This window comes from Centruroides sculpturatus, unplaced genomic scaffold, assembly GCF_000671375.1.
Source record: "Centruroides sculpturatus isolate CEXI.00-Female unplaced genomic scaffold, Cexi_2.0 scaffold676, whole genome shotgun sequence".
In the NCBI taxonomy this organism is placed as follows: domain Eukaryota; kingdom Metazoa; phylum Arthropoda; class Arachnida; order Scorpiones; family Buthidae; genus Centruroides; species Centruroides sculpturatus.
In genome coordinates this window covers 440,618-450,072 of record NW_019384987.1, presented here as the reverse complement: position 1 = coordinate 450,072, position 9,455 = coordinate 440,618, and the positions used below count along the sequence as shown (strand labels likewise).

The following is a 9,455-nucleotide window of genomic DNA, read 5'->3' as shown; positions in this document are numbered from 1 at the left end:
AGTACAGTGACTTCCAATCTCCATTTGTAGCCTTGAATTTTTAACAACAGAATCCTTTTGTGATTTGTCCCCTTTTTTCTTGCTTTCACTTCTGAAGTACAACATTTTGTTCAACTAAAAAGTTTTTAATACTGATGAGATAGTTTGAACTTACTTCCAAGATTTCTTAGTGAATGCACAATTTTTCCAATTGCTCTCTTTCCAAAGACTCCCTTTTGCTATCTGTCATTTTCTTTCATTACTCCCAGGACATCTAGCAATAGTCTTAGAACTTTCCAGCCTTTCTATGATGCTATAAGCTATCCTTGTTGCCACTCTATATCCACAAAATGCTTAACTAAAATTTCTTTCCTTTTTTCGTGTTTGTCAAATTTGCCAACTGCAATTCTTTTTTAATCTTCATTAAGCTGCTCCATTTTGTTTACATTTAGAATATTGTTACCATAATAACATGAATTTAAATTGATGGAGTCTGAACAACAATACATGCTAGCACACTCTCAAATTTCTTTTTTAAAAAGATACCAAATATGCATGCCAAAATTGTGCAGATTCTTAGTTTATTCCTATATTTTTCTTTAAATAGCATTAAAAAAAATCATGAATACAAATAATGAGTTTGACATTTATAAATAAGAAAAAAATTAGTTTTTCATTATTCTTGATGCTGTAGTGAGTAGGAATTGACAAGGTTTGGTCTCACCATTGGTAAGGAGTACAAGGGATGTATAAAAAAAGAATCATACAAAATACAAATTAAATTAATACAAAACAATGTTTATATATCTCACAAGGATTCGACAATTGACACACTAGTACAATAATTATTAATATTACAATGATACTTAACCTAATAACAATAATTAAAATATATACCTACAAGGCAAGTACATGCTGAGATCACCAACACGTTCATTGAATCTAGTACAACCAAAACACGAATAAAAAGGCAAACTATATGCAAGTATGAATTCTTTCCTTAAAATTCCTTCCTTAACCAAGTTTTTTTTCACTCTGGACACCCTACCTCTCGATGCAAACTTTAGCTCCAAAGAACAGAGGCAGTCTCTCACCACTATTCTTCTCCTTTCCCCACTAACTGTTCTGCTCAAGACCACCTCACCTGATCCCTTGAAGCCTTCCACTCATGTCTTCTCAACAAGTCCTCTCACAAAAACCAAGAAAAAAAAAGGTGCTTGCACATATTGTACTCTCCTCTTTATATCCCCCCACCATCCGGGGCTTACTCCTTAGTCACATGATGTCATTACAACCAACCACGAGCCAGTAAATAGTTGCCAAAGAAGGAGGCACATGACAAACAGAATGTTTTACAAGTAAACAGGTATTGTGACAACAAAAATCTGATACAGAACAAAACCGATATACAAGATATATAATTATAAAAACCAAAAAGAACAATTTAGTGACAGATCACTACAATGCCAATTATAGCCACTCAATAAAAAATTAGTGAAGCATGAAAAAGTAACAATAAAGAAAACGAATGTTGTAATGCCATTTTACTAATCAAAGCTCATGTATAAATTTGGTTATAAAACTTTTGGAAAAATCCTACCTACACTTTTGTAATATAATGTGATTATGATCACATTTGAAGTGATTTATTAAATTGTCAGTTCAATAACTATTATAATTATGAAGTTAATATTTTAAAATATTTAACATATATAATAATGTTAAAATAAAAATAGAATATAAAAAGTTATAGTTACATAGGCTGTTTTTTTTTTTTCGAGCTCTGATGGTTCATAAAAAAAAAAGACAAGTGTAAATAACAAAATGAATTTATTACTAAAAGTTAGGTATAAACATGGTTACTTTTAGAAATAATCAATGTGAAGATTGAGGCATTTTTCATATCTGTGGATGAGCTTTTCCATCCCCTTGTCAAAGTTGCCGCCAATGACTTGAGATGGGCCCTAACATTGTTTTGTAGATCATCATTAGTCTCGAACCTTTCAGACTTCCACCCAGCTTAAAACTTTTTAATGTGTGAAGACTCCACCTCTTTCCTGAACTGAAAACATGGCTAGCAGGGCAGAGGTTTGTGACTAATGACAATCTACAAAACAATGTTACCGTGTTTCCCCGAAAATAAGACAGTGTCTTATATTAATTTTTGCTCTGAAAAATGCGCTAGGTCTTATTTTCAGGGAATGTCTTATTTTTTCCTGAAAGAAGAATTCACATTTATTATTGAACAAAAAAATTCCCAAGTCGAACATAGACAAGAGTGACGTATATCCGGTGTGTTGAACTGTCGCCTTTTCATAACGTCAACATCGGACTCGATGACCAATTAGTGCTTACTGAACCGCAGCACTATGCAAATGTCATGTGGCGTGATTCCCGGCCGACCAATTAGCCATCACCAGCCGTAACGTTATGCAAATCTGTGATTCCCAAGCCATAGTCTTATGCAAATCATGCCGTGTGGCGTAATTGTCTGCTGACCAATCAGTGGCTGTACTTTCAAAAAGCCAACGGCCACTTTCAACCATCTGTCGATGACCGTTACGACTAAAAAAAACTTCGCTAGGTCTTACTTTCAGGGGTAGGTCTTATATTTCGCAATTCAGCAAAATCTGTGCTAGGTCTTATTTTCTGCGGATGTCTTATTTTCGGGGAAACACGGTATTAAGGCCATCTCAATTCACTGGTGGCAACATTCTATGACAAGGGGATGGAAAAGCTCATTCACAGATATGACAAATGCCTCAATCTTCATGGAGATTATGTCAAAAAGTAACCATGTTTGTACCTAACTTTTGTAATAAATTCATTTTGTTACTTACACTTGTTTTATGGACCATCAGAGGAAAAAAAACAACCCTCGTAATTACTTAATTTTTTTTTACTAAAATGTTGATTCTGATTCCTGTATTTATAATCTATAAGTATTCTTAAAATAATTTTAGATTGATTAAAACTAAGTATCTGTATTATTAATATTTGCATAAAACTAAATAAGTAAATTAATAGAGTAAATTATCTTGTATTGTCTAAAAAATTCTTAAAAATTCACTAAAGTTTTGAGTTATGTTAAAAACAAATTTTTCAAATCTGTAATTAATAATTTATATATTATTCTATTTCTGTTTTAAAAACCTCAGAATAACTCTGCATTACAAATGCAAATATTTAGTTAAATGGGATTATTAAATTCTATAATTCTTTATACTACCTTGAATTAAAAAAAAAAAAATGTGACATTTGATAAATATTACAAGATTCTAATAAAATATATGCTTATAATTATAAGCAAATTTCAATTATGTTTAATTTTATTTTACAAATATTACTCTAATTAAAAAATACAATTAGTTCATAACAATAAAATGACAAAATTTTTACAGTAGACCCCCCTATAAAACTAGATAATTCCTTGTTATATGAATTCCATGTTGTATGAGTCACTTAGATTTTACAAATACGTGAGTCGTTCACATCTTGGCACACGTATTTGTAAAATCTAAGTGACTTGTACAACATGGAATTCATATAACATGGAATTATCTCCAGTGTTATAGAGGGTCTACTGTATTTCAATTTTGATTTATAATGTTTAAAAGGTAATGATTTTATGTTGACTATTATGGATATTTGAATATACTAATTATTATATAATGAGTATGTATTTAGTTTTACACATTTCTTTTAAATTATTAATATTTATATTTAAATTGGCAAAATTAATATTAAAGTTTTATGATTGTATTTTTCAATTTCAGATGAAGTAGGATGTGTGGATCCAAAGGAATGCTATAAATATTGCCAAAATGAAGTTAGTTGTTCTAATACTGCTTATCCACGTTTGGTATTGGAGATAATGCCTTCTGGTAATTTTAAAAGTTTTTCTGAGCATTAATCATCCAATGTTTTTAAAAGAAAATTTTTCTGATCCTAGTTATATAATAGAAAATGTGATGGTATAGATTAAATATTCTGAATATAAAGTTTAGAAAGTCTTTCAATTACTCTTTTTGTAATATTTTCTATAATTCTTAACTAACTTTTTTATTTATTAATTTTTTAATCATATTGTATTAATAATCTTTTTCCAGTAACTTTTTATTATCTGATAAAATTTGGAAGAATTTATGACAATTTCATTGATGAAAGAGTAATTAAGCGATTAGTCATGAAGTTGTACAAACTTTGGCACCATATTATAAATTAGCAGGATTAAAATGCTGTTTTTCAGAAAGCCAAACTATTTACATTGAGATCTTTTGGTCACTTATATGGCCATCTTCAGCTAAACACACAAATACAAAAGAATAATGTAAATAGAGATTTAAATTTAAAATTGATCATGTACTAGAATTAAAATAATTTTTAACTTCATAATTATTTAAAATTTTAAATAAATATTAACTAATTAAACAATTAGTTTCTTATAAAAAGAAAAATCATATTTTCATAATATAATTGTGAAAGCTTTGTGCATATATCTTGTCAATGTTAATTGACAAAATATATGCACAAAGCTCAACCATTTCTATTAATAACATTAATTTTTTTAGCTAAGAAATATATATATTATTTGATCACATAGAAACTAGCTTTACCTCCAACATCAATTGTATTTTTATCTAAATAATCTAATAACTTCAAGACAGTGAAATGCCCTTTAATATATTGTGAAAGTGTGCAAAATTAGAATTTACCACAAAGGCAGACAGGATATATTTCATATCAGATGTAATAATCACTTCACGCCGACTTTTTCAATATTAAAGGATACACTTACGTGTTGTGGCGTTACAAACGGTGATTGTTTAGTCTGGATAAGTTCATAAGTACTTTCGATAACATACAGTTATCATCCTCAGGTATAAATTGAATACAACAGTTTATATTTTGAAATTTTCAAACAGTTTGTTGATTTGAACGAAGAAGTTAAATAGAACACCAATTTAAATTGAAATTGGGATATAGTTTAAAATATTTTCGCACAGCAGTATGAATGATGTAGTATTCACAAACAATAAGTGTTAAGCAACACTGGAGCTCTAGATTATAATGTTTAAATAGTGTTGTCCAAACCTTTCTCACTAACAAAGAGGAGCTAAAAATAGCACACCCCTGTTACCGTTTTTGTCTCGTATCTCTTAAAATAGTACGTCTTTTTAGAGCGATTGGTTTTATTTTACAGCTAACTACACAACCAATGCTAAGAAGATTATTATGTAACGACAGAGACATTGTTGAATTGAATGAAAAATCAGGAGTTTATCAAATTTCATTAAAGCATGATCGATCAGGAGAGGAAACTACTTATATAGGAGCCACAGCCAGAACACTACTATCTCGCATCACTGAACATCAAGAGGACATCCTAAATAGTAGACCATCTATGGAATTGGCGAAAAAAGTGCTTGATCATGAATATCAGCCAATCTGGACCCAAACAAAACTATTAAAAAGATGCAACATTCAAAAAGAACTTTTTATTTGAGAGAACTTATATATATTGACTCTTACACCATGCAATGCAACAACTCTAGAAATTCCACAAATATGGACAACACTGTTTAAACATTACAATCTGGATTTCTAGAGCTCCAGTGTTGCTTAGCACTTATTGTTTGTGAATACTACATCATTCATACTGCTGTGCGAAAATATTTTAAACTATATCCCAATTTCAATTTAAATTGGTGTTCTATTTAACTTCTTCGTTCAAATCAACAAGCTGTTCGAAAATTTCAAAATATAAACTGTTGTATTTGATTTATACCTGAGTATGGTAACTGTATGTTATCGAAAGTACTTGTGAACTTATCCAAACTCTAAACAATTATTGTTTGTAATGCCACAACACATAAGTGTATCCTTTAATAATGATATATTTTTCCAATTAAACTATTTAGCATCTTTATACAGATTTTATTTCATGGGATTCCAACTTCATGGTACAAATAGTAGCATGCAAAATTACAGCAAGAATAATAGATCATTATATCCAAAGCATGTGTACAATACAGATCCCGATTGCGACAATGTATATAACCCAAAACCTTAAAACTAACATTAAACACTAACTTAACACTAATGACAGAAAAAGGGATAAATTAAGAGGACAAAAGAAATGATATATACGATAGAAATAGGGATACAAGGGTCTTGTCCTTTTTTCAGCCTGTTTCTTTATGCGTACTGTCCGGTGGGATAACACATGTTCTTCTCCTATAACTGGCCAGTTCTTCTTCAATACTTTGGATTTTTCCTTCCACTGTCGTCAATACAACCTTAAAACAGGATCTTTTCTCTCAACTTATTTCTGAGATCTCTGGTTGTTGCTAATGCGACTCCTAGTATTCTCACCTTGTCCGTACACTCTGCAGTCCAGCCTAAGAATGACCTGCCACGTCACTTCTTTTTCCTCCAGTCCTGTTTACATTTTTGTTCCTCACATTTCTAGGAACTGGTCATCCCACCCAAGGGACAGGAAATAGATAAGAAAGTTCCAGAAGAAAATAGAACAATAGAACAAAGGGTAGAGAGAAGAAAGTAAACTTAAATTAATATGTATATTAATATGCGGTTGTATGCTAGATTTTTGTAAATCTAGCATACAACCGCAATATAACTGAGAATCCAGAGATTTATGAAAAAAGTTTTAAAATATCAGCTGATAACTTGAAGAATGTGATTCCTATTGGTTAATTTTCTTAATTGCTTGCTTAATTATGAGAATCATTCAAAAAGTTCTTGTAATAAAATAGAAAAATGGTTTATATGGTTTTGAGATTATTTTTATTTTTCAATATAATGTCCCTTATTATCAATACATTTTGTCCAATGACACTGAACAATGACATTATGCCTTCTATGAAATGGATTCTGGAAACTCTATGAAATAAGTCTACTGCTGTTATCTTATCTTCATTTGAAGAAAATTTCTCTCCAGCAATGTATTTTTTTCAGGTTATCTATTTCCAAATAGATAAAAATTTAATGGAGCTAACTCACATTACTAAAGTGCATATAGCAGCAAATCATATTATAATTTGTTGATTTTTCCAATCATTGTCTTTGTGAAAGATGACTTTTTTCTTTGCTAATCCTAGTCTAGTTTTCTTTTCTTGAAAGGTAAAAAATAACAGGAGGATGCTAATCTTTTGAACCACTTAGTTTTGGAAGATAATCTATTAGAATATTCCTTTAACATCCCAGAAAACTGATACTGTGACTTTTCCTACAAATGGAACCACTTTTGCCTACTTTGGTGCCAAGCATCTGGGTTCCGTCTTTTGTTTTCATTGTTTTGTTTCTAGTGTGTACTGATGGACCCAAGTCTCATCTATGGTAACAAATCTGTGTGCAAAATCAGTTTTGTTTTTCTTGAAACAATCCATACAATCTTAAAAAATTTGAGCAAGAACTTGTTTTTGACAACACAACATCACATTAACCCGATAAATATAAATTAATACACAACCAACCATCAACCATAATAATAGGGCAGATTACAAGCAACAAATATTAAATTTGGAAATTATATGATAAGGCGTTAGGCGCCATCTATTGACAAAAGTAGTAACTAGGATCTTAGATTTCCAGGCCGATTCTTTCCTTCCAGACTACTATAAATTCTAAAACTTAAAATTTAAAATCCTTGTTACTACTATTGTCAATAGATGGCAAATGCCTTATCACATAATTTCCAAATTTAATATTTGTTGCTTGTAATCTGCCCGATTATTACGGTTGATGGTTGGTTGTCTATTAATTTTTTTGTTAGGTGTTGCATTTGTTAACAGTTAATCTTGTGACTAGTTTTCTGATATGTAATTATTCAGTCAAGATACAAAATGCTGATTCAAAATGCTTACAACTTTAGCAATGTCAGATACCTTTAATTGTCAGTGACACATTATTTTATGGGCAAAAAGGACAATTGCCTAGGCCCTCCACAAACAGGGACTCCAAACTAATCTTTTGTAAACTCATTACAGTAGTAAGAATATCAAAATTTAAATTTGGCATCATATTGGAGGACTCTAGAGTGCTGGTGTGGCACAGGCTTAACACAGAACTTAATCCTGCAGAGGTTGTGTTGAAAAAATAAATGAGGATATCAAGGGATTCCCAAAAAATTTCTCAGAAGAAAAATATCTGAATAGGACCTCTAATTTGAATTTGCCTGGCCCCATGAAGCTATAATGCACCAGTGTTAATTGTTGGTCTTATAAAATTATATTGTGAATTTTGTTAATGATTTCTGGTGTTGATGCACTTTTCAGATATCCACTGAAAGGATCATTTCCCAGTCTTTCATGACCATATTTAAATTCAGTTCTGAAAATTGTTAAAAATGAAAAAGCAGAATCCTCTACAATATTTTTCATATCTCTGCAAATTTCTGTTGGTGATAACTTTTTCTAACAAAATATTTAATAACCGCACAATTTTTTTTGTAAACAGTGTAAAACACATTTTATTAAATTTAAACAAATGTCAACAGTAAAGTAACGTATGGAACAACTACAAATTTCACATATGTTCATACCACAGATTTATGATACCACTGCACTAAAACTTTCAACTATACTATCACATCTATGCTTAATTCTGAATGACCCAAATAGTTTCAAATAATTGTAAAGTTCAAGTTATTTTGCATTCAAATTAATTTTAACTCCATAATATCTGCTTTATTGGAGTTAACTTTAATAACACGTTTTACTCATGTACTTCTGAAAAACCAAGTCCATTGTCAAGGGGATACAAGGAAATCAGCTTAGTAATTAAGTCACCTAAGTCTGTACAACCAGTAGTGGATCATCACAAGGTGCAAGAAGCATGTGTTTGAGGCCTCCAAAAGTTAGTAGCTTGAAAAAGAGAAGCATTATGAAAACCTCAAGCACAGATACTACCTTCATCAAGACAATTTGCTGTAAACAGCACAGTAAAAGTTTTTACTACTTAATAACTGACAAATAAAATTTCCTTTTTGACTGAGAAAATATCTTGAGTAATAAGTAATGTTTAAAATTCTTTGTGTGTGTACATACCCGCTATCCAAACAAGTGCAGCTGATCTCTTATAAACTCCTGCAGTTTATAAATCTCTTATAAACTGCAGGAACAGATTAAAATGTTTTTAACTGTTTGCATTTGGTGTGGTTGGTGGTTTTAGTGTCACTTTTTTTTCCTTCTCGTTTTTGTAAAGAAAACATTATACAGTAAGTACTCATGTATTAAATCATTGTTTATTATGTACAATAAGTACTGTTTTATTATGATTACTGGTTATTACACCATCAGCTGCAAGGAACCATTCAAAACAGTAAAATTCATTGCATTTTAGTCAATTATTAGAATCATACTATCCAATATTAAAATTGATATATCAATATTTTTTTTTTTTTTTTTTTGAGAACGAGTGAATAAAGTCACAATCAGAATTCTATAACATATGCT

The 9,455-nt window shown here is 30.4% G+C and overlaps 1 protein-coding gene across 1 annotated transcript in view; it reads left to right on the top strand.

Annotated features, from left to right (window-relative positions):
- Positions 1-3,650: 3,650 nt before the first annotated feature.
- LOC111632938 (sodium/glucose cotransporter 4-like) overlaps positions 3,651-9,455 on the top strand; it is a 22,672-nt gene continuing 16,867 nt past the window's right edge. The window contains exon 1 of the mRNA XM_023377455.1: positions 3,651-3,863. The gene's annotated coding sequence lies outside the window, so the exon portion shown is untranslated. The remainder of the gene's footprint in view (positions 3,864-9,455) is intronic.